A 21,311-nucleotide genomic window follows, 5' to 3' on the forward strand; every position below is an offset into this window, starting at 1 on the left:
GTTCGATGTTAAAGGGACTAGTTAGGTTTACTTCTTTTGCTAAATTCTGAAAAAAAAATATAAAAACTGAAAATGAAAAGAAGGAACAAAATAGTTTTATTGTTTATTTGTGTTTGTTGGGTGGAAAGAACTACCACCTATGAAGTATGAAGCTACTCTCACAAGTCGGATACTAGTTATGCCCTAATGAGAGAAAGAGCTATCTCATAGGATAGGTGAAAGCTACCACTCGGGTAGAAAGAGCTACCACCTCGAAAGTGTGAAAGCCACCTTAGCGGCCGCTTTGGAAAGGGCTACCTTAGAGGATGTGTGAAGCTACTACCATCTTGTAAATTTTTTGGTCACTATTGTAGACAAATAAGTCCCTTGTACTTTGAACTTTTAGGAGTATACTTTGGGTTATATTGAGTGAGTTCACACACATACATGAAATTCAGGTTTATTGTCCTTTTTGATTCAAGTTTTTAGCTAGAGCATTGATTTTTTGTATTTAGTGTTGAAATTCTCCTTACTTGTAGAATACCTTCTTTATATACCTCGGTGAACCTAAGGCCAAGCACTTTCAATATTTTCTTCATCAATGCATAGAATGTTTTAATGTTTGCTTGAGGACAAGAAAAAGCTTAAGTGTGGGGGAGTTTGATAAGTGCTTGTGCGATATGAATGCGAAGCATTCATTCCTTATATTGAGCATTACTTTTTCTCGAGGTTTTTCACATTAATATGTGTGTTTTTTATGTTACTTTTTATGCGGGTAGGGTTGTGAGGCCAAGTATGAAGGAAATAGGCCAATGTGGATCATAATGCACTTATTTTTGGAGGAAATCTTGCTAAGGTTCAAAAGCGAAGACATAGGTCATGTGTGAGATGCTAGAGTGTGTGCCAACCTCCTCGTATTCAGTGAGCACATCCATTTGGAGGGCACAAAAGGCGGTCACACTCGAGGCATTCCGACTTATGCATATAAGAACAAGAGCTCCACCAACATGTACATCATTGAAGAAGCAAGTCATTCAAGGCGTGGCGTGTGCCCGTTTGCGTTACCCCGATGAAAGTATGGATTTAGGAAGTCATTCAGGTCGAAGACTGTGGCGATTCTTGTATCTAAGTCTTGTAGCGGTATTGTTCACGGCACGGCCAAGAAATCGGAGAAAGTAGAGAATCCACACGGGCGTTTGGGAAATTATCCACGCCCATGTGGAAATTCCTGCAGGCGCTGTATCGTCACGCCCATGGAGTCGCCCTGATTCGAGTCCCTATTTAAAAGCCGATTCAGCCCTGATTTTGGGTATCTTTTTCTCCATCTTTTTTCCCAACTTGCGAGAGGGCTTGAGCTAGGGGTTTAGAGAGGTTCTCGGCTCGACATCGTGATTCCATAAAGAAGAAGAATGTTGGTAGGGGAGCTTCCATCGAGGTGTATCCTATCTGCGGACGAAGGAATCCTTGGACTGACAGTAGAGGACTTTCCACAAGACCATCGACACGATCCATCGAGGGGGTTTCTTTATGGATTCATTGCTTTTACATTCTATTTCTTTGATTGTACTAAGCTCCATGGAGAGCTAAACCCCTAGTGGGTACTTGGATGATTGCGAGTTCCAACCTTGAATGCTTGATTATATGAACATTTCCCCTAGAGTTACACTAGGGTTGAGAGTTCTTGTTGGTAACCTTGTGAGTGAGTGTCACACCACGGCGTTAGACAAAACTAGGTTGGAGAGGGTTGAGAGGGTGAGTCGAGAGGTGCAGGGGGCGTCCCTTTCCCCTTTGGGTCGTGATAGATTCTACCTCCATTCCTCGAGTTCTTTGCGGCCATAATAGAGTGTGTGGTCTAAGGGATGAACCTCCGCTGGGGCCTAGTTGTGCGTGCAATAGAGTGAAGCGTTGAGAGGATCTTAGTATCTAGGGCTTAATTGTGGCTAGTGACCTTCCACCTGGATCAAAGGGTTGGGTCTATTTTTAGGGAAGAGATTTATCACTTGGAATCCCTAGAGCTCATTGCAACTCTATGCGAGTGCGAGGTGTTGAGATTGTTCGATTTCTCCTCCGGGACATGTATAGAGTTAGGCACGATTGACCTTAGATTTGAGACTATGTATGTAAAGGATTTTCCACGACTCACCATGGCATTGATTAGGAAGTATAATAGAGAGTTCTTGCACTTGAAGCGATTATCCTAGGGGAAGCATCATCCGAGTACCCCATCTTTATCGATTGCCTTATCCTCTTCTTTACTCATGCTCTCTTACTTGTTGCTTTTTATTGTTGAGAATTGAATCAATTTCACATTAATCACTATTGATCTCCCACATAGCTAAGAACCAAATTAAGTATTTTCACTCCCTACTCCCTGTGGATTCGACCCCGCTCACCCGGGATTATTACTTCGACAAACCCGTGCACTTGCGGGATATACGCAAGAGGACCTTGTCAAGTTTTTGGCGCCATTGCCGGGGAATTGGCGTTTTGAGATACTTTGCACTTTGTTTTCATAGCCATTTCACCACACATTCTTTTTCATATCTTCTTATTCTATCATCATTCTAATTTTCTTTTTCTTTCTTTTTGAGTGCGACTCAGGTTATGACCGATTGAATCCATCAATATTGATTGAAGGAGACCACGAGCTTCAACATACACTTCAAGGAAAGGGAAAAGAACACAGTGCAGAAAACAGACCTAATCCGGTGATTTGGAAGTAGAAGGATCTGAAAACATGGCAGAACAGAATGAGCAACAACGGACACTATCCGATTATGACAGACCTTCAGTGTTGGGGACACAATTGAGTATTGTGCGTCCCCAATTATAGCTCAGAACTTTGAGCTAAAGCCGGCATTCATCTATATCTCTGCGGCCGATCCGCACAATTCAACGGTTTTGGCGATGAGGGATCAAACAGTCACATAGAGAGCTTCCTCGGGGTGTGCGACATCTTTGAAGATAAATAGTGTGACGGATGATGCCATCAAATTGAGAGCCTTCTCATTTTTCCTTAAAGGGAGAGCAAAGCGGTGGCTACACTCATTACCTAGAGCATCAATCACTACATGGGAGGAGATGGTAGAAGCTTTTTCTACCCTGTTATTTCCCTCAGGAAAATCGAGCAAAGCTTAGGAATGAGATCTCATCCATTGTGCGGTTGGAATTGGAGTCTCTATTTGAGACATGGGAAAGGTTCAAGGAACACTGCGAAAGTGTACTGCAACACGGATTCCCGAGTGGATGATTGTTCAAACCTTCTACAATGGTTTGAACCGAGTACAAGAGCAACTCTTGGATCGTCGGCGGGAGGTACCTTAGGTAGCAAGACCCCCGATGAGGGCTCATCAATTGATTGAAAAGAAATGGGGTTAAATAGCTACCGATGGAATGCTAGGGAGAAGAAAAAGGTGGTGGTCTCCATGAAAATTGATCGCGGTAACTTCATTGGCGGCCCAAGTGGAAAGTTTGAGTAAGAAGCTAGATCTTATAGCTTCGAATAGAGTTGCGGCCATGACCAATTGTACCGGTTGTGGTGGAGGACATGCTCCCTCTGATTACCCAATCGTCATTGGTGATGTTTCTTCAGTTGAGAATGTTGACTTTGTGGGTAATGGCATGAGACATCAAGGGAATCCATATAGCAACACCTACAATTCAGGTTGGAAGAGTCATCCCAACTTTTCATGGAGTAATCAAGGACCACAGAAGACCATGGGGCCACTGGGTTTCCAACAACAACAACAACAAGCCCCTCAGTGGAAAAGCGAAATTTTTGAGGCTTGGAAACCCGAATGGCGGACTTGGAAGCACTTGGCTAGATTAGTTCAATCGGTGAATACAAGGTTTGAATCAGTAGAGGCTACGCTTCACAATCACACCACCTCCTTTCACAACCTTGAAAATCAAGTGGGGCAAATTGCGAAGTCTCTATCCGAGAAAGGCCACATGGGAGTTTACCAAGTAAACACGGAAACCAACCCGAGAGAACATGTGAAGGCAATCACTTTGAGAAGTGGTCGTGAGGTTGAAGGGAGGCTTCCGAGTGATAAGCTGAAAGAACACGCACCCGAGATTGCAGAGGTTGAGGAAGGAGCAAACAAAGAGAAAGAGGTGGCACCCCCATCTTTCAAGCCAAGAATCCCTTATCCCTTTAGATTGAAGAATGACCCTGGGGATGAGCGAGTATAGAAGTTCTGAGTTTGTTCAAGCAACTCCACATCAACATTCCTTTTGTTGAAGCATTGGCTCAAATGCCTAAGTGTGTGAAGTTCTTGAAAGACCTATTGACCAACAAGAGGAAATTGGAGGAGAGTACTTCAGTGGTGCTTGAAGCTTCATGCTCGGTGGTGTTGCAAAAGAACATGCCGAACAAGAAGAAAGACCCGGGAAGCTTCATTATTACAGTGTAACATCGAGTAACTAGGTGAGGAAATGGCATTGGCGGATTCGAGGGGGCAAAAGTATCAACGTCATGCCATATACTTTCTTCCAAAAGCTAGGCTTGGGAGAGCCTAGAGCCTACTCGGGAGGACTTTACAATTGGTGGACGAGCAGTGCGACATCCGAGAGGCATCATTGAAGACGTGCTTGTCAGTTGGACAAGTACATTTTTCGAGTTGACTTTGTAGTGCTAGATGTTGATGAGGATGCGAGATGTACCTTTGATACTTGGGAGACCGTTCTTGCGGACTTCCAGAGCATTAATTGACATGGACGGCGGAGAGCTCACATTGAGAGTCAGAGATGATAAGCTCACATACTGCCTTGCTGAAGCCATGCGGCATTCTCTTGATTTTGATGACACTTTGTATTTTCTAAACACTACTGGATGAGATTGTTGATGAATATATCACGGGAAATGTTCAACCGGATCCATATGAAGGTTTGTTCGACCAAGAGGAGAGCAATAAAGAAAGTAATCATGCTTGGTTCGAATGGAGAGGAAACATCTACCCCGGGGATCTTGGAGAATGTGCTCGGGAAAATGAAGGGGGCTAGGAGATGCCACCGAAAACGCCCCAAGACTATTGGAGATGTACATGAGCCAAGGAATTTGGATGAACGATTGCTAGGTGGTCTGAAGCCCGATAGTACACCCTCTACTCTCAAGAGACTTTGCTCATCATGCTTTCAAGTTATGGGTAAGAGGGCAACCTTCATTCATGAACCCCCGTGAGGTAAGAAAGATACGTCAAGCTTACTGACGTTAAACAAGCGCTTCTTGGGAGGTAACCCAAGTGTTTACTGTTTTTGTCCCTTTTAGTTTAGTTTGTGTGCATGAATAAATTGTTAAGTGTTGGTGTTTAAATTTTTGAGTGCTTGTGCTACGATTTTATTGTGGGTTTTAAAAGAATTCCTTGTGTGTTTTGTTGCGAATTGGCAAAGTTTGGTCGTTTGAGTTCTATTTTGTGTTTTTATCTGGTAAATTTTGCATAATAGGGCAGGGGCTACGAGTGTGTAGACATGTTCGAGACTAGTTACGCGAGCACTGCAGGGTTTTTCTAAGTATCCAGAGAAAACGCACGGGCGTGGGGAATTTCCACACACCCGTGGATGTGCACTGTGAACTCTTCCAGAGAGGGCACAGGGGCGTGCGGCTACCCCTGTGGACGACCATGCGGTCGCACGCGCCGTGGGTAATTTCCGCACGGGCGTGTGCCTTCCTACAGAGTTGGGCAGATTTTCTCGAGAACACACAGGGGCGTGGACTCGCCCCTGTGGGTAACATTGTGAACCACACATGGGCGTCATGTAATTTCCGCACGGCCGTGCGAAGCTCTGCAGGTTGTTCCCTTCATCCCGAGAAAACACAGGGGCGTGTGGATGCCCCTGTGAGTTGGGCATGTGAATGTCCACGCCCGTGGGAAATTTCCGCACGGGCGTGCGTACTCTGGTATTTTTCTCGGATGTCGGGGAAGCCACGGGGCGTGCATCCGCCCTCGTGGAGTGCAGCGCCGCAGGCGTGGATAATTTTTCACACGCCCATGGGAGATCGTTCTAAGTCGGTGAGAGTTTTTTTCCGAGCGCAGCGAGGGGACGTGCATACGCCCCTGTGGAGCTTTTGAAGTGAGGCACACGGGCGTGGGGAATTTCCATAAGCCCATGTGGATGCATAGAACGTCAAAAGTCGCGAGTTCTGTTTAAAAAGGGGATGATTTCTCTCCTTCTTCACAACTCCTTTTCACTTGAAAACACTCTCACAACATTTTCCGAGTCCATTGCGCCAGTTTGGTGGGATTTTAGCAAGTTTTCCGACCGGCTCTCTATTTTCTCACTTCCCTCGTCGGTAAATTCATTTTCTTCATCTTCTTCGTCAATTCATGATTTCTATTGATTAATCTGGTTAACAATGCTTTGTTTCTTCAATTGGAACAATGATTTACGTTTAGAACGAAGTTAGAGATATTATTGAGTTGTATTTTTGGATTGTTGATACCTGGCCGTGCGGTTCTCACGCCCCGTGAATCCACACGGGCGTGCGGAAATCTACACGACCGTGTGGATTTTCGCGATATTGTTTTATCAACTTGTTTGACTAATTTTTGTTTAAATTTGGTAGATCATGGCACCTAGGACAAAGAAGCAAGCTGATAAGAGGCCACGTGAGTCATCCTCTGAGCCCGAGGGCATGCGATTTGCGATTCCCCGAACATCGAGGGCCCGTTATGAGCGCTTATTAAGACTCCACCCGGACGGGACTTAATTCTCGGACACGACTATATTACGAGATCTTGACGAGGGAGATGAGTTCACTGATGAGGTTGAGGACCTTGTTTCGGATGGTGGTTGGCGGCGGTTGTTGATGATTAGAGAGCCCGACTATCAGAGAGTTTGCCACGGAGGTGCTCTCCTCGTTTGAGTTTGATTGAGCGTATCACGAGCTTCAACGATTTGGGCACCATTCGATTCGAGTGTTTGGAGCGCCACCATAGTTTGAGCATTACGCAGTTTTCCATACTACTTGGCTTATACGAGGAGGCATTCATAGATTCAAAGGAGTATGCACAGTTGCCTCATCGATTATCCACGGAACCTTGACCCCTGCAGAGAGCTTACGAGTGCTATGTGGTCGAGGTCGATCTGAGCCGGCGGTCTTCAAGGCCACGTGCCTTTCCCGACCTGCCTACAGATATTTGCACGGAATCATGAGTAGGTCGGTGAATGCCCGATGGCGATAGATCTGAGTGTCTTGAGCCGCCAGGGAGGCTGCATGCTTGTACTCAATGGTAGAGCATGTACTCGATCCACTTAGGGGCACATCTTGGCTGATTACATCGAGACACGAGGGGACGATACACTAGGCCGGGAGTGATCTTCTTGGGTCCTTACATTACGAGATTAGTGCTGGGCATGGGTCTCTTGGATTCGATTCGCGGGGCCGAGAAGACGAGTGTACCCGCTTCCCACAGGTCTAGAGACTATGCGGTTGATGGGCATGGTCCGCGAGGGGTTCGAGACGGGGGTTTTTGCGTTAGTTCTACCAGCCCCAGAGATAGGCGAGGGATGAGGGGTGATGACGCCGGAGCATCTCGGCCTGCCCCCGAGCCTCGGCCGCATCGATGGAGACCGAGGGCACCTCCAGTGACGAGGAACCACCCCCAGTGCGTATGTTTTCACCTTCCCTAGAGCGACTCCGACACTTGACCTTTCTTTTACTTTCATGCATTTTACTTTATCTTATTTTCTTGTTTTTAGACTTGTTCACTTAGAAAGGATTTTCCTTCTGAGTTTGTGTTATTTTGCATTATCGAGTTATATTCATTGCTTCATCTTTTAAACACTCGAGTTATTTTTGTCTTTCTTGAGCTTCACTGAACCCCCTCGTGTATGCGTGCAGATGGTCTTGTCTTCTTGGAAATTGAGACTTAGTCATGGGCACGGCCAAGGTGCTTCGGCACTTGGCCATGCGAGCTTCACAACCCGTTGGAACACTACTCCCAATGAATTAGCTTCATCAAACGCAACACTAGGAGTCAGGGGAGTATTGTTTTGATTGCTTCTCCCACATCTATTTTTGAATGATATATTTTTAGTGAGCTTGCATGTGTACATTGAGGACAATGTACAACTTAAGTGTGGGAGGAGTTTCATAATGCGCACATCTTTTCTATTGTTCTTGATTGATATATGCTCACATAGCCAATGGCGGTTCACCTTAGTTGCAATGTTTATATTCTTAAGTCTAGGAGAATTGTTAATATTGAATGTTTTCATGTTCTAGTTCTTGCTTGAATTTTTAGGAATTTTTGCCCGATTTACACTTAGTGCACTACTCACTCTTTTGAACTCTATTGGAAACTCATGTTTTGATGTTAAAAGGGACTAGTTAGGTTTACTTCTTTTTGCTAAATTGAGAAGGAACAAAAATAGATTTTTTTGTTTATTTGTATTTGTTGGGTGGAAAGAGCTACCACCTATGAAGTATGAAGCTACTCTCACAAGTCAGATACTAGTTATGCCCTAATGAGAGAAAGTGCTATCTCATAGAATGAGTGAAAAGATACCACCCGGGTAGAAAGAGCTACCACCTCGAAAGTGTTAAAGCCACCTTAGCGGCCGCTTTGGAAAGGGCTACGTTAGAGGATGTGTGAAGCTACTACCACCTTTTAAAATTTTTATCACTTGTGTAGATAAATAAGTCCCTTGCACTTAGAACTTTGAGGAGTATAACTTGGGGTGTTTTGAGTGAGTTCACACACTTACACGAAATTCGGGTTTGTTATCCTTTTTGATTCAAGTTTTTAGCTAGAGCATTGGTTTTTTGTATTTAGTGTTGAAATTTTCCTTACTTGTAGAATGCTATCTTTGTATACTTTGGTGAATCTAAGGCCAAGCACTTTCAATATTTTCTTCATTGATGCACAGAATGTTTTAATGTTTGCTTGAGGACAAGCAAAAGCTTAATTGTTGGGGAGTTTGATAAGTTCTTGTGCGATATGAAGGCGAAGCGTTCATTCCTTATGTTGAGCATTACTTTTCTCAGTTTTTTACATTAATATGTGTGTTTTTATGTTACTTTTATGCAGGTAGGGTTGTGAGGCCGAGTTTGAAGGAAATGGGCCAATGTGGATCATAATGCACCTATTTTGGAGGAGATCTTGCTAAGGTTCAAATGCGAAAACATAGGACAGGTGTGAGATGCTAGAGTGTGTGCCAACCTCCTCGCATTCGAGTGAGTACATCCATTTGGAGGGGCACAAAGACAGGCACACTCGAGCATTCCGTCTTATGCATACAAGAACAAGAACCCCACCAACATATATATCATTGAAGAAGCAAGTGATTCACGACGTGAACGTGTGCCCGTTTGAGTTACTGTAGTAGCACTGTTCACAGCCGGCCGAGAAATCAGAGAGACAGAGAATCCACACGGGCGTGTGGAAATTATCCACGTGCATGTGGAAATTCCGCACGGGCTCGTGTACCGTCCACGCCCGTGGAGTTGCCCGATTCCAACCCTATTTATAGCTGATTCAGCCCCGATTTTGGTATTCTTTTCTCCATCTTTTCCCCAACTTGCGAGAGGGCTTCGTCTAGGGTTTTGAGGGGTATTGTCCAAGGTTTTGGAAACGTTCTATGGCTCCAACATCGTGATTCCATTAGGAAGAAGGTTGGTAGGGGAGCCTCGATCGAGGCGTATCCTATACCGGACGAAAGAATCCTTGGACGACGAGTAAAGGACTTTCCACAAGACCATCGACACGACCATCGAGGGGGTTTCTTTATGGATTTATTGCTTTTACATTCAATTTCTTTGATTGTACTTAGCTCCATGGAGAGCTAAACCCCTAGTGGGTACTTGGGTGATTGTGAACCCTAGGATGTATTCGTTTCATTGAACTTCTTTATTATGCTTTCAATAAATTAATGTTTATTGTGAGTTCCAACCTTGAATGCTTGATTGTATGAACATTTCCCCTTGAGTGACACTAGGGTTGAGAGTTCTTGTTGGTAACCTTGTGAGTGAGTGACACACCACGAGGGTTAGACAAAGCTAGGTTGGAGAGGATTGAGAGATTGAGTCGAGAGGTACAGGAGCGTCCCCTTTCCCCTCCGACGTGATAGATTCTACCTCCGTTCCTCGAGTTCTTTGCGGCCATAATAGAGTGAATGGTCTAAGGGATGAACCTCCACTGTGGCCTTGTTACGCGTGCAATGATGTGAAGCGTTGAGGTGATCTTAGTATCTAGGGCTTAATGGTGGCTAGGGACCTTTCACCTGGACCAAAGGGTTAGGTCTAAATCTAGTAAGAGATTTATCACTTGGAATCCCTAGAGCTCATTGGAACTCTATGCGAGTGCGAGGTGTTGAGATTGTTCGATTTCTCCTCCGGGACATGTATAGAGTTAGGCATAGTTGACCTTAGATTTGGAACTATGTATGTAAGGATTTCCACGACTCACCGTTGCATTGATTAGGAAGCATAATAGGGAGTTCTTGCACTTGAAGCGATTATCCTAGGTGAAACATCATCCGAGTACCCCATCTTTATCGATTGCCTTGCCTCCTCCTTACTTTTGCTCTCTTACTTGTTGCTTTTAATTTCTGAGAATTGAATCAATTCCACACTTATCATTGTTGATACTCCACATAGCTAAGAATCGAATTAAGTGTCTTTACTCCCTACTCCCTGTGGATTCGACGTCGCTCACCCGGAATTATTACTTCGACAAGCCCGTGCACTTGCGGGATATAAGCAAGGGGAACTTGTCACACCCCAAGTTATACTCCTCAAAGTTCTAAGTGCAAGGGACTTATTTATCTACACAAGTGATAAAAATTTTAAAAGATCGTAGTAGCTTCACACATCCTCTAAGGTAGCCCTTTCCAAAGCGGCCGCTAAGGTGGCTTTCACACTTTCGAGGTGGTAGCTCTTTCTACCCAGGTGGTAGCTTTCACTCATCCGACGAGATAGCTCTTTCTCTCATTAGGGCATAACTAGTATCCGACTTGTGAGAGTAGCTTCAATCTTCATAGGTGGTAGCTCTTTCCACCCAACAAATACAAATAAACAAAAAACTATTTTGTTCCTTCTTTTCATTTTTCCATTTTTTTGTTTTTTTTGTTTTTTTTTGTTTTTTTCAAAAGAAGTAAACCTAACTAGTCCCTTTAACATCAAACATGAGTTTCCAATAGAGTTCAAAGAGTGAGTAGTGCACTAAGTGTAAATCGGGCAAAAATTCCTAAAAATTCAAGCAAGAACTAGAGCATAAAAAACATTCAATGTTAACAATTCTCCTAGACTTAAGAATACAAACATTGCAACTAAGGTGAACCGCCATTGGCTATGTGAGAATATATCAATCAAGAACTATAGAAAAGATGTGCGCATTATGAAACTCCCCCCCACACTTAAGTTGTACATTGTCCTCAATGTACACATGCAAGCTTACTCAAAATATATCATTCAAAAATAGATGTGTGAGAAGCAATCAAAACAATACTCCCCTAACTCTTAGTGTTGCGTTTGATGAAGCTAATTCATTGGGAGTAGTGTTCCAACGGGTTTGTGAAGCTTCGCACGGCCAAGTCTTGAAAGCACCTTGGCCGTGCCCATGACTAAGTCTCAATTTCCAAGAAGACAAGACCATCCGTACACATACACGAGGGGTTCGAGTGAAGTTCAAGAAAAAAACAAAAAAATAACTCGAGTGTATAAAAAGATGAAGCAATGAATACAACTCGATAATGCAAAATAACATAAACTCGGAAGGAAAATCCTTTACGAGTAAACAAAGTCTAAAAAAACAAGAAAATAAGATAAAAGTAAAAATGCATGAAAGTAAAAGAAAGGTCAAGTGTCGAAGTCGCTCTCGGGCTCCGCTGCTGCTGCTGTGGAAGTGGAACCATATAGTGGGTCCTCTGGTGCTGGGGTCGAGGATGGAGGTCTTTGGAGATCTTGGCGGTGCACGAAGAGTCCCTCACTGCATGATGAATGATGAGGCAACGTCTCGCTCTAGGATCTGTTGTAATATGTTGAAACGCGCCATGAACTCTGTGTACTGAGTGGCATGCGTAGCCCTAATCTCAGCAACCTCGGTTCGGATCACTCCTATAGCATTCTCGAGCATCTCAAAGCGATCATTGGCTCGAGAAGGTGAAAACTACTGACTTGCAGGGGTGGTTCCTCGGCCGCTGGAGGTGCCTCGGTCTCCATCTATGCGGGTCGAGGCTCGGGGCGGGCTGAGATGTCTCGGCGTCATCACCCTCATCCTCAGCTATCTCTGGGGCTGGTAGAACTAACGCAAAAACCACTGTCCGAACCCTATGGACCATGCCCATCAACTGCATTGTCTCTAGACCCAGGGAAGCGGGTAAACTCGTCTTTTCGCCAAATAGTATGGAAAACTGCTTAATGCTCAAACTATGGTGGCGTCCAAACACTCTGAACTGAATGGTACCCAAACTGTTAAAGCTCGCATATGCTCTATCAAACTCAAGCGAGGAGAGCACCTCCGAGTACAAGCCTGGGATAGGCGGCTCTCTAATCGTCAACAAGCGCCGCCAACCACCATCTCGAAAACAAGGTCCTCAACCTCATCGTGAACTCATCTCCCTGTCGAAGATCTCGTAATATAGTCATGTCCGAGATTCGAGTGCAGTCTCGAGTGGAGTCTTAATAAGCGCTCATAACGGGCCTGATGTTCGGGAATCGCAAATCGCATGCCCACGGGCTTAGTGGATGACTCACGTGGCCTCTTATCAGCTTGCTTTTTTGTCCTAGGTGCCATGATCTGCCAAATTTAAACAAAATTAGTCAAACAAGTTGATAAAACAATACTGCTGATAAATGCTTGAGTAGACATACTTTTATATATGTTTTATATGTATTGAGCATCATTTTTACTATGGTTTATGTCTCATATTGTGTATTTGGTGTTCTTTTTATGCATATGAGGTTGTGAATGCCTTGAAGAGTAAAAAGGAAGCAAAGATGGGCTATAAAGACATAATGTTGGGAGTTCTTGTTCAATTCAAGGACCAAGACACGAGAGGAGTTTATAAGCGTGGAGATGTGTGCCAACTTCCAAGAAGATTCAAGTCAATTCACTAGTTGGAAGGGCACAAAAGGCAGCCACATCTTCATGTTTCTTCTCTTTGTGAAGATTGCAAGACCTCTCAAAGATACATCGATGAAGAAAAGTTTTATAGCCTACCACATGGACGTGTGCCCGGACATGTGGCCTCAAGAGAAGAGTGATTGGACCGCGTTTTTGTGAAAAATGTTGTAGCAAAATTAATGTAGCAGTACTGTATCAAAATTACTGTTCACGTGCCCGCGTGGAAATTCCACGCGCCCGCTTGAAAAATTTCTGCGACCCGCGGCCCGCGTGGAAAATCCACACGGGCGCGTGAGGGCACGTGACAGGCGCGATCTAAGGCCTATAAATAGCCATTTTGCCGTATTCTTTCTCATCTTTTGTGCAACTCTTGAGGGGTGAGACGGCTAGGGTTTGGAGAGGAGGTCTTTGTGGCTTTGGGCGCTTCGTCACCAACTTTGATCGATTCCTCCTCCGTCATAGCATCAAGGAAGCCACCCGGTGAACCTAGCTCGGAGTGGGTCCTTCAAGGCGTCGAAGCTCTCCATCAAGGCCATCGGTTCATATATAAGGGGTTTATTTCTATGGTTTTAATGTACTTTCATTCATTGATGGTGTGTTTTTGTTTGTTTCTCCATGGAGAGCTAAAACCCTAGAGGGTATTTGGGCTTGTGAACCCTAGGATTCTCATCTTTTGTGGATTTGCTTAGTGTTTCTATTTAATCCGAGTTTGATTAAGTTTTTAATCTTGTATTCTCATTGCTTTGCTTGTTTAATTAATCCTTGTGGTTGATTGGATTTGCATGATTTGTTACTTTGATGTGAGAGAGGTCTCCATTAGAGTTAGAACTTCAAGGTTAAAGAGGGTTGAGAGGGTGAGTCATGAGATAGTGGAGTGTCCCCTCTCCCTTCCGATTGAGTGTATTCTATCTCCGTTCCTTAAGCTCTATGCAACCATATTTGGTGTGAGGCGTGAGATTGAGAGATTTCTCCACGGGACCTTGTAGGGGGATAGGATCCTTCGCCGGGAATTAGGGGTTGGATCAATCTTTAGGAATCGGATACAACTCTTGGAATCCCTAGAGTGCTTTACGGGTCATATGTGGTGTGAGGTGTTGAGATTGAGCGATTTCTCCACGGGACCTCGTGGGGGACTAGTATCGGTGATCGGGAGGCCGGATCCGATTATATTTGGATTTCCATGACTTAACTTACTCATCATAGAAACACTTTGCTTATTCGAGTACCCTAATACCGAATCCTAGGGGGAGCATTGCGCGAATACCCCACTTTTACTGATTGAGATCTCCATCCATTTAACCCTTGCATATTCGTCTCCGGTATTCACTTCTTTGCACATTAGATCACCACACCTTTCCATTTATCATTTGGTTAGAAAGCAGAGAAGAAGTTAGTACTAGTAGCCCTGTTCCCTGTGGATTCGACTACCCATTCACCGGGGTAATTATTACTTCGACACCCGTGCACTTGCGGTACATACACACATATTCGGATGCGTGTCAACTGCAGAAATCCACACAGTGGTGTGGAATTTCCGCACGCCCATGTGGATTCACGGGGCGTGAGAACCGCACGGCCAGGTATCAATAATCCAAAAATACAACTCAATAATATCTTTAACTTCGTTCTAAACGCAAATCATTGTTCCAATTGAAGAAACGAAGCATTGTTAACCAGATTAATCAATAGAAATCATGAATTGATGAAGAAGATGAAGAAAATGAATTTAACGACGAGGAGAAGTGAGAAAATAGAGAGCCGGCCGGAAAACTTGCTAAAATCCCACCAAACTGGCGCAATGGACTCGGAGAATGTTGTGAGAGTGTTTTCAAGTGAAAATGAGTCGTGAAGAAGGAGAGAAATCATCCCCTTTTTAAACAGAACTCGTGACTTTTGAGAGAAATTCCCCACGCCCGTGTGCCTCACTTCAAAAGCTTCACAGGGGCGTATGCACGCCCCTGTGCGCTCTCGGGAAAAACTCTCACTGACTTAGAACGATCTCCCACGAGCGTGCGAAAATTATCCACGCCCGTGCGCCAGACCCACAGGGGCAGACGCACGCCCCTGTGGCTTCCCTGGACATCCGAGAAAGATATCAAGTCTTCCACACGCCCGTGCGGAAATTCCCCACGGGCGTGGACATTCACAAGCCCAATTCACAGAGGCAGCCGCACGCCCCTGTTTTTTCTCGGGATGGAGGGAACAACCTGCAGAGCTTCGCACGGGCGTGGGGAAATTACCCCACGCCCGTGTGTGGTTCACAAGGTCACCCACAGGGGCATGGACCCACGCCCGTGTGTTCTCGGGAAAATCTGCCCAACTCTGCAGGAAGGCACATGCCCCTACGGAAATTACCCACGGGCGTGCGCCAGTGCATGGTCATCCACAGGGGCAGCCGCACGCCCCCGTGCCCTCTCTGGAAGAGTTCACAGTGCACATCCACAGGCGTGTGGAAATTCCCCACGCCCGTGCATTTTCTCTGGATGACTTAGAAAAACCTGCAGGCTCTGCAGAAATATTCTGAACATGTGGACACACTCAGAGCCTGCCCTATGATGCAAAATTTACCAGATAAAAACACAAAAATAGAACTCAAATGACCAAGTTTCGCCAATTCGCAACAAAGCAGACAATGAATTCCTTTAAAACCCACAATAAAATCGCAGCACAAGCACTCAAAAATTTAAACACCGACACTTAACAATTTATTCATGCAAACAAACTAAACTAAAAGGCACGAAAATAGTAAACACTTGGGTTGTCTCCCAAGAAGCGCTTGTTTAACGTCACTAAGCTTGACGTATCTTTCTTACCTCACGGGGGTTCATGAATGAAGGTTGCTCTCTTACCCATAACTTGAAAGCATGATGAGCAAAGTCTCTTGAGAGTAGAGGGTCTACTATCGGGCTTCGGACCACCTAGCAATCGTTCGTCCAAATTTCTTGGCCCATGTACATCTCCAATAGTCTTGGGGCGTTTTCGGTGCCGTCTCCTAGCCCTCTTCATTTTTCAGAGCACATTCTTCAAGATCCCTGGTGTAGATGTTTCCTCTCCATTCGAACCAAGCATCATTATTTCTTCATTGCTCTCCTCTTGGTCGAACAAGCCTTCATACGGATCCGGGTTGAACATTTCTTGTATATATTCATCAACAATCTCATCAGTAGTATCTAGAAAATACAAAGTGTCATCAAAATCGAGAGAATGCCACATGGCTTCAGCAAAGCGGTAAGTGAGCTTATCGTCTCCGACTCTCAATGTAAGCTCTCCGCCGTCCATGTCAATCAATGCTTTGGAAGTCCGCAAGAACGGTCTCCCAAGTATCAAGGGTACATCTGCATCCTCATCGACATCTAGCACTACAAAGTCAACCGGAAAAATGTACTTGTCCACCTTAACAAGCACGTCTTCAATGATGCCTCTCGGATGTCGTACCGTTCGGTCCGCTAATTGTAAAGTCATCCGAGTAGGCCTAGGCTCACCCAAGCCTAGCTTTTGGAAGAAAGTATATGGCATGATGTTGATACTTGCCCCTTAATCCGCCAATGGCATTTCCTCACCTAAGTTGCCGATGTTACACGGAATAATGAAGCTTCCCGGATCATTCTTCTTGTTCGGCATGTTCGTTTGCAACACCGCCGAGCATGAAGCATCAAGCACCACTAAAGCACTCTCCTCAAATTTCCTCTTGTTAGTCAATAGGTCTTTCAGGAACTTCGTATACTTAGGCATTTGAGCCAAAGCCTCAACAAAAGGAATGTTGATGTGGAGTTGCTTGAACAAACTCAGGAACTTCTTATACTGTTCATCCCCTTGGTCATTCTTCAATCTAGAGGGATAAGGGATTCTTGGCTTGAAAGGCGGGGGTGCCACCTCTTTCTCTTTGTTTGCTCCCTTCTCAACCTCTACGACCTCGGGTGCGTGTTCTTTCGGCTTCTCACTCGGAAGCCTCCCTTCAACCTCATGACTGCTTCTCAAAGCGATCATCTTCACATGTTCTCTCGAGTTGGTTTCCGTGTTACTTGGTAAACTTCCATGTGGCCTTTCAGAAAGAGATTTCGCAATTTGCCCCACTTGATTTTCAAGATTGTGCAAGGAGGCAGTGTGATTGCGAAGTGTAGCCTCGACTGATTCAAACCTTGTATTTGCCGATTGAACAAATCTAGCCAAGTGCTTCTCCAAATTTGTCATTCGGGTTTCCAAGCCTGAAATTCTATTTTCCACTTGAGGGGCTTGTTGTTGTTGGAACCCTGATGGCCCCATGGTCTTTTGTGGTCCTTGATTACTCCATGAAAACTTGGGATGATTCTTCCAACCTGAATTGTAGGTGTTGCTGTATGGATTCCCTTGAGGTCTCATTCCATTACCTACAAAGTCGACATTCTCAACTGAAGAAACATCACCAATGACGATTGGGAAATTGAAGAGAGCATGTCCTCCACCACAACCGATGAAATTGGTTACGGTCGCAACTCTATTCGAAGCTATAAGATCTAGCTTCTTACTCAAACTCTCCACTTGGGCCGCCAATGAAGTTACCGCGTCAATTTCATGGAGACCGGCCACTTTTTTCTTTTCCCTAGCGTTCCACTGGTAACTATTTAACCCCATTTCCTCAATTAATTGACAAGCCTCGTCAGGGGTTTTGCTACCTAAGGTACCTCATGCCGCCGCATCCAAGAGTTGTCTTGTACTCGGGTTCAAACCATTGTAGAAGGTTTGAACAATCATCCACTCTGGGAATCTGTGTTGCGGACACTTGCGCAGGAGTTCCTTGAACCTTTCCCATGTCTCGAATAGAGACTCCAATTCCAACTGCATAAAGGATGAGATCTCATTCCTAAGCTTTGCTGATTTTCTGGGAGGGAAATAACGGGCTAAAAGAGCTTCTACCATATCCTCCCATGTAGTGATTGATGCTCTAGGTAATGAGTGTAGCCACTGCTTCGATTTCTCCTTTAAGGAAAATGGGAAGGCTCTCAACTTGATGGCATCATCCGTCACACCATTTATCTTTAGCATGTCACACACCTCGAGGAAGCTCTCTATGTGACTGTTTGGATCCTCGTCGGCCAAACCGTTGAATTGTGCGGACTTCTGCAGCATATGGATGAATGCCGGCTTTAGCTCGAAATTCTGAGCTGTAATTGGGGGACGCACAATACTGGATTGTGTCCCCAACACTTAAGGTTTGGCATAATCGGATAATGTTCATTGTTGCTCATTTTGTTCTGCCATGTTATCAGATCCTTCTACTTCCAAATCAGCTGGATAGGCTATTCTTGTACAGGTTCTTTCCCTTTCCTTCGAAGTGTACGTTCAAGCTCAGGGTCTCCTTCAATCAATATTGATGGATTCCGTCGGGTCATAACCTGGAGCTGCACCAAAAGTAAAGAAAAAGAAAATCAGAACGATGAAAGAATAAGAAGATATGAAATAGAATGTGTAGTGAAATAGCTAAGAAAACAAAGTGCAAAGTATCTCTAAACACCTAACTCCCCGGCAACGGCGCCAAAAACTTGACAAGTTCCCTTGCTTATATCCCGCAAGTGCACGGGTTTGTCGAAATAATAATCCCGGATGAGCGGGGTTGAATCCACAGGGAGTAGGGAGTAAAGACACTTAATTCGATTCTTAGCTATGTGGAGTATCAACAATGATAAGTGTGGTAATGATTCAATTCTCAGAAATTAAAAGCAACAAGTAAGAGAGCAAAAGTAAGGAGGAGGCAAGGCAATCGATAAAGATGGGTACTCGGATGATGTTTCACCTAGGATAATCGCTTCAAGTGCAAGAACTCTCTATTATGCTTCCTAATCAATGCAATGGTGAGTCGTGGAAATCCTTACATACATAGTCCCAAATCTAAGGTCAACTATGCCTAACTCTATACATGTCTCGGAGGAGAAATCGAACAATCTCAACACCTCACACTCGCATAGAGTTGCAATAAGCTCTAAGGATTCCAAGTTATAAATCTCTTCCTAGATTTAGACCTAACCCTTTGGTCCAGGCGGAAGGTCCCTAGCCACAATTAAGCCCTAGATACTATGATCACCTCAACGCTTCACTCCATTGCACGCGCAACTTGGCCCCAGCGGAGGTTCATCCCTTAGACCATTCACTCTATTATGGCCGCAAAGAACTTGAGGAACGGAGGTAGAATCTATCACGTTGGATGGGAAAGGGGACGCTCCTGTACCTCTCGACTCACCCTCTTAACCCTCTCCAACCTAGCTTTGTCTAACGCTCGTGGTGTGTCACTCACTCACAAGGTTACCAACAAGAACTCTCAACCCTAGTGTCACTCTAGGGGAAATGTTCATAAAATCAAGCATTCAAGGTTGGAACTCACAATAAACATCAATTTATTGAAAGCATAATAAAGAAGTTCAATGAAACGAATACATCCTAGGGTTCACAATCACCCAAGTACCCACTAGGGGTTTAGCTCTCCATGGAGCTAAGTACAATCAAAAGAAATCGAATGTAAAAAGCAATGAATCCATAAAGAAACCCCTCGATGGTCGTGATCGATGGTCTTGTGGAAAGTCCTCCACTCGTTGTCCAAGGATTCCTTACGTCCCGGGTATAGGATACGCCTCGATCGAAGCTCCCCTACCAACCTTCTTCCTAATGTAATCGCAATGTCGGAGCCGTAGAACCTCACCAAAACCTTGGCCAATACCCCTCGAAACCCCTAGCGAAGCCCTCTCGCAAGTTGGGGAAAAAGATGGAGAAAAAGAATACCAAAAATCGAGGGCAGAATCCGCTTTTAAATAAAGGCTGGAATCGGGCAACTCAGCAGGCGTGGACGGTACACGCACCCGTGCGGAATTTCCACACGAGCGTGGATAATTTCCACACGCCCGTGTGGATTCTCTGTCTCAATGATTTCTCGGCAGTGTGAGCAGTCTTGCTCTACGAGTAATACTACATTTCTACCCTTTCGCAGTCTTCGACCGAATAACTTCCCAATTCCATACTTTCATCGAGGGAGTAGCATAAGCGGGCACACGTTCACGTCGTGAATCACTTGCTTCTTCAATGATATATATGTTGGTGGGGTTCTTGTTCTTGTATGCATAAGGCGGAATGCTCGAGTGTGCTGCCTTTGTGCCCCTCCAAATGTATGTACTCACTCGAATCACGAGGAGGTTGGCACACACTCTAGCATCTCACACACAGTCCCTATGTCTTGGCGTTTGAACCTTAGCAAGATCTCCTACAAAATAGGTGCATTATGATCCACATTGGCCCATTTCCTTCAAACTCGTCCTCACAACCCTATCTGCATAAAAGTAACATAAAAACACACATATTAATGTAAAAAAATGAGAAAAGTAATGCTCAACATAAGGAATGAACGCTTCGCATTCATATCGCACAAGCACTTATTAGGTTGCCTCCCAAGAAGCGCTTGTTTAACATCACGAGCCTGACGTGCCTCATTCCTTACCTCATGGGGGTTCAAAGAGTTTGAAGCCCCCCTAGTTTCCCTTGTAATGTTGTTATTGAAGTATAATTTCAATCGTTGCCCATTGACCTTAAAAGTGCCATTTTCCGAGTGGGTTACCTCAACTGCTCCATGTGGGAAACTTGAGTCACCATGTATGGACCCGACCAATGTGATCTTAGTTTCCCTGGAAATAATTTCAACCTGGAGTTGAACAGTAGGACTTGATCTCCCTCGTGAAATTATTTAGGATGCTTGATGCGTCTGTCGTGGTACTCTTTTACTTTTTCTTTATAGAGCTCCGAACTCTCATATGCCGTGGAGCGCCACTCATCAAGTTCATTCAGTTGGAGTTTTCTCTTGCAACCTGTAAGAGAAGAATTGAGATTTAGAAACTTAATTGCCCAATACGCTTTATGCTCAAGCTCAATAGGTAAATGGAAAGCTTTTCAATAAACTAGCCTATACGGAGTAATTCCAATAGGAGTCTTGTAAGCTTTTCTGTAGGCCCAGAAAGCGTCATCTAGATGTTACGCCCCAATCTAGATTTGGTTACGAGATCGAGTTTTTCTCCAAAATATGCTTTAAGTCCCTGTTGGACACTTCTACTTGCACACTAGTTTGTGGATGGTATGGTGTTGCCATTTTATGGGAGACTCTATAGCGCTTCAAAATTTTTACAAATTGGGCGTTACAGAAATGAGTGCCCCTATCGCTAATGATTGCACGTGGTGCACCGAACACGAGAAAAATAATTTCTTAAAAGATTTTTACGACCACCCTCGCATCATTTGTTTGCGAGGCTTAAG

The 21,311-nt window shown here is 44.6% G+C and overlaps 1 non-coding gene across 1 annotated transcript; it reads left to right on the forward strand.

Annotated features, from left to right (window-relative positions):
• The first annotated feature begins 17,787 nt into the window (after positions 1-17,787).
• Positions 17,788-17,894, forward strand: LOC120252085. Its single transcript, XR_005533635.1, has one exon. It is a non-coding gene; the product is annotated as a small nucleolar RNA R71 (small nucleolar RNA).
• Positions 17,895-21,311: the final 3,417 nt, after the last annotated feature.

The sequence above is a fragment of the Dioscorea cayenensis genome, chromosome 20 (genome assembly GCF_009730915.1).
Source record: "Dioscorea cayenensis subsp. rotundata cultivar TDr96_F1 chromosome 20, TDr96_F1_v2_PseudoChromosome.rev07_lg8_w22 25.fasta, whole genome shotgun sequence".
Classification (NCBI taxonomy): domain Eukaryota; kingdom Viridiplantae; phylum Streptophyta; class Magnoliopsida; order Dioscoreales; family Dioscoreaceae; genus Dioscorea; species Dioscorea cayenensis.